This window comes from Acipenser ruthenus, chromosome 1 (genome assembly GCF_902713425.1).
Source record: "Acipenser ruthenus chromosome 1, fAciRut3.2 maternal haplotype, whole genome shotgun sequence".
Taxonomy (NCBI): domain Eukaryota; kingdom Metazoa; phylum Chordata; class Actinopteri; order Acipenseriformes; family Acipenseridae; genus Acipenser; species Acipenser ruthenus.
Genome location: NC_081189.1, coordinates 52,124,837 through 52,129,902, shown reverse-complemented (window position 1 = coordinate 52,129,902; position 5,066 = coordinate 52,124,837). Strand labels below are relative to the sequence as shown.

General features: G+C 35.5%; 1 long non-coding RNA gene across 1 annotated transcript; it reads left to right on the top strand.

The window, feature by feature from the left end:
* Positions 1 to 2,997: 2,997 nt before the first annotated feature.
* Positions 2,998 to 4,230, top strand: LOC131737424 (uncharacterized). The gene is made up of 3 exons (XR_009329019.1): positions 2,998 to 3,317; positions 3,693 to 3,828; positions 4,129 to 4,230. It is a non-coding gene; the product is annotated as an uncharacterized LOC131737424 (long non-coding RNA).
* Positions 4,231 to 5,066: the final 836 nt, after the last annotated feature.

Below are 5,066 nucleotides of genomic sequence, written 5' to 3'. Positions count from 1 at the left end.
ATGTTTCACATTGCAAGAGCCATCAATCTGAAGAATACCCCATCATTACACGACGTTGAAGAAATGGCCAAGCGCTTTGTGAAAAAATATCCATGTACTGCAGACGAAAAAGAAGATGCAAATGGAAATAACTATGCAAGTATTTTTTAATTCAAAACATTTTCTTAAGGAATTAAATTATGCTAATGCCACATATCCTAAAGTTTTGTAAAACAGTGTATTGTCACCTTGTTTAAATCAGTTGTATTTTGCCTTGCCTTCAGATGATTTATGGTCATTTTGATCTGCCAACATGGTCTTACTCGTAAAAATGTTAATTCAGAAATTTCTTCAAAAGTGTTTTATACAGGACTGTATAACTGTGGTAACATTTTCTGACTTGTAACCTCCAAACTCCACTTAAATAGTTGGGCCTGCTTACAGTTCTTAAGTAATTTAAGTAATATGGTCAACTCTAAGTTAAGAATGGTAAAGAACGTTATTTTGATGTTAGTATTTTTCTATTTTTATTTTTTAAACTACAAAAACATGCCAAGTCACTTTTAAACATGTTGCTGTTATAATGTTTTGCTAGAGAGCAGGCTGCATCTACGGGTTATTATTATTATTATTATTATTATTATTATTATTATTATTATTATTATTTTAATAGTACAGTGTCTTGGATAAAATGCGAAGAAAGGTCTACAACATGAGGTATGAAAACAAAAAGGCTCAAACAGCTAAACCAGGCCAGAAAAGGAAAACATATGTAGAACATTCTTCAACAAAGGTAGGGTTGAAGAGTATCACCAAGAAAATAAAAAAAATACATACATGAAGATTTACAAAGCATTCTAACTGCAAATAAAATGATAAAAACATATCACAATTTTTTATGGTAGAAATTTACATCTAGAGTGACGATGGAAGTAGCATTTTCTTTTCTTTTTTGAGATTCTGAAACAATATTCTACATTAAAACAATGTATGATCTGTACTGTTTTTCTTTACCTCAATGATGTAATTACATTTTCCACTTTTTATATATTTTTTTTATTTAGAAAACACAGCATACTTTGCATGAAGATGTTTCTGTGAAAATACAACCACAAAGTACAGAAGAAAATGACGGAGATTACGGTAAATAAGAGGCTGTATGTTGTTGCAGCAATCGAAAATTATAATGGCTAGCAATTGAAAATGATACACTTGAATTTATGTAAGAACAAATTGCTTAATATAAAATATATTTGTGAAATACAACCGTAAAGGTACCATGTAGTATAAAGCATGACTTACAATAGTAAACATAGATAATGTTTCTATACAAAGGTTATTCAAAACATCTCAAGTGTTCTTAGGATATACAGTGCCTTGCGAAAGTATTCGGCCCCCTTGAACTTTGCGACCTTTTGCCACATTTCAGGCTTCAAACATAAAGATATGAAACTGTAATTTTTTGTGAAGAATCAACAACAAGTGGGACACAATCATGAAGTGGAACGAAATTTATTGGATATTTCAAACTTTAACAAATAAAAAACTGAAAAATTGGGCGTGCAAAATTATTCAGCCCCTTTACTTTCAGTGCAGCAAACTCTCTCCAGAAGTTCAGTGAGGATCTCTGAATGATCCAATGTTGACCTAAATGACTAATGATGATAAATAAAATCCACCTGTGTGTAATCAAGTCTCCGTATAAATGCACCTGCACTGTGATAGTCTCAGAGGTCCGTTTAAAGCGCAGAGAGCATCATGAAGAACAAGGAACACACCAGGCAGGTCCGAGATACTGTTGTGGAGAAGTTTAAAGCCGGATTTGGATACAAAAAGATTTCCCAAGCTTTAAACATCCCAAGGAGCACTGTGCAAGCGATAATATTGAAATGGAAGGAGTATCAGACCACTGCAAATCTACCAAGACCTGGCCGTCCCTCTAAACTTTCAGCTCATACAAGGAGAAGACTAATCAGAGATGCAGCCAAGAGGCCCATGATCACTCTGGATGAACTGCAGAGATCTACAGCTGAGGTGGGAGACTCTGTCCATAGGACAACAATCAGTCGTATACTGCACAAATCTGGCCTTTATGGAAGAGTGGCAAGAAGAAAGCCATTTCTTAAAGATATCCATAAAAAGTGTCGTTTACAGTTTGCCACAAGCCACCTGGGAGACACACCAAACATGTGGAAGAAGGTGCTCTGGTCAGATGAAACCAAAATCGAACTTTTTGGCAACAATGCAAAACGTTATGTTTGGCGTAAAAGCAACACAGCTCATCACCCTGAACACACCATCCCCACTGTCAAACATGGTGGTGGCAGCATCATGGTTTGGGCCTGCTTTTCTTCAGCAGGGACAGGGAAGATGGTTAAAATTGATGGGAAGATGGATGGAGCCAAATACAGGACCATTCTGGAAGAAAACCTGATGGAGTCTGCAAAAGACCTGAGACTGGGACGGAGATTTGTCTTCCAACAAGACAATGATCCAAAACATAAAGCAAAATCTACAATGGAATGGTTCACAAATAAACATATCCAGGTGTTAGAATGGCCAAGTCAAAGTCCAGACCTGAATCCAATCGAGAATCTGTGGAAAGAACTGAAAACTGCTGTTCACAAATGCTCTCCATCCAACCTCACTGAGCTCGAGCTGTTTTGCAAGGAGGAATGGGCAAAAATTTCAGTCTCTCGATGTGCAAAACTGATAGAGACATACCCCAAGCGACTTACAGCTGTAATCGCAGCAAAAGGTGGCGCTACAAAGTATTAACTTAAGGGGGCTGAATAATTTTGCACGCCCAATTTTTCAGTTTTTTATTTGTTAAAAAAGTTTGAAATATCCAATAAATTTCGTTCCACTTCATGATTGTGTCCCAGTTGTTGTTGATTCTTCACAAAAAATTACAGTTTCATATCTTTATGTTTGAAGCCTGAAATGTGGCAAAAGGTCGCAAAGTTCAAGGGGGCCGAATACTTTCGCAAGGCACTGTATGTCCTAAGCAAACTATTATTAAAATTATTGCATAATTTATATAGAGTAGTTTGTACTGATATTGATGTGTTTTAACTCTTCATATACTGTTGTTGCATGTTAATATTATTGATTATATTTTGTTTGCAACTGTATTTGTCTTACCAGTAACACAAACAACCGCAGCACAGCTTCAGAAAAAGCTTAAAGATGAGCTGTTAAGGAAAAGTCCCCGTTATGAGGTTGTTAAGCAACTTCTTGACCTTGACTTTCCTGAACGGAAACACTTTATAAAGACTGTCAAAGGAGATGTTAGGCTCATATTGGAAAAGTATAGCTGCTTTCATCAGCCTAATCATGTAAGTATGAAAACACAACAAGATTGCATTTTAAAAGATACATAGTATATATATATATATATATATATATATATATATATATATATATATATAATCTACTCCTACTCTGACTGTGTATCGTGTGCTGGATTTTGCACTTGATTTTAGTTAAATTTGCTCTTATAGGACTAAAGGTATTGTATATTGTACTTGCTTTTATTGTACTATGCTTATTGTAATATATATCTTGTGACTGTAACAGTAAGGTGCCCTAGATAGGGACATAACAATATTTAGGCAATAATGCTTTTTTAAGAGTTACTTGGAAATGTATAACAGCTGGTTAACTTAATAAATGGTTAGAATATGTAATAACATCAATATGCATTCTTCCAGTTGCAGGATGAGATGAGCAGACATCTGCAAAAATCATTGGAAGGGTTAAAAGCAAAATGGGAACTTGAGGTCAACATTATCTTGAAGTACGGAGAAGAGAAAAAGCTTTTGAACATTAGCCTTGCATGGTCACTTGGTGAGTGCAGTAAACACTTTACTATACTATACATTACTATATACATTACTATACATTCTTGGAGAAAAATTAATACCACATTTAAAACGTATTGTTATTAGTCCTATTATAGATTCAATAGTATTAAGGCTATAGATAATATGTTGCGTCTCTTATTGCATAAAATAAGCCTTAAGATGATTTAACTTTGCGGTCTGCTCACACAAACTGCATGAGAAGACATATCTTATACTGTACACCCCAAATATAAAATATTAACTTAGGTTATTTCAATAAAGATATTTTTGTTCTTCACTTTAGAGAAGAAGACAAGTGAGGCTCTACAGATCCTGCCAGATCTCTTTGCTGCAGGAAAATCTGCACCAACTGGCTTAAAAAAGAGTGAGATGCTACTGCAGTTTGTAGACGTATGTACATACAGGTTCCTTATATTACACGTGGAAGAAAGTATTGTGTCATAATGCAGAATAATTGTTTATCCAATTAAACCACTTCCAAAAAGTAAACTACAAAAGTAATTTGAAAAGTTTTGAGTCTTATATAGAAGAAATCACCAGAGACCATCAGCACCTGTTAGTGCTTCACAGAATGGAAGACTGGTCCCTAAGGTTCTTAGAGCAATACTAAAATTTTAGGACCCACATCCTATACAGAGTATAGATTTAGGCTGAAATTAGTTTAAAACACGTCACTTTCCAACTTGTGTTTTGTTGTTGTTTTAATATGGTGAATTATTATTTATTTATTTAGGACCTGGAAATAAAGGAAGAGGCCATGCAGAAAAGCAAAAAGAGGGAAGTCTGGCTGTTGGGTGTGCCATCACACAGAAAATGTTTTGTTTTAATTAAAGGGCAGCCCCTTTGTGAACTAAATTCAATGGTAGAGGCATTTTTCACTTTGCTTAGTGCCAGCTACACATTTTCAGTCTGCTACCATGAGTGTGTAGGACCAGCAATGATGTGGTTGGAGTCAGCATTCCTTGGAGATGAGAGGGTAAACACCAAGGACATGACCTCATGCAAGAAGTCAATTCAAAGTTATTTAGATTTCAAGGAAAAGCTCACAAGTCCATGTTGCAGTTTCTGGTAAGGGGGGTTATACAGTATCATTATAATTATACTTAAGCGATACAGCCCTCTGACGCAGTCTTTAACGTTTGATAGGTGACCACGACTGGAGTTATGCGTCCTGATCCAAAGGCGAGGGCGCTAACGAAAGACAAGGCCATCTGTCAAATG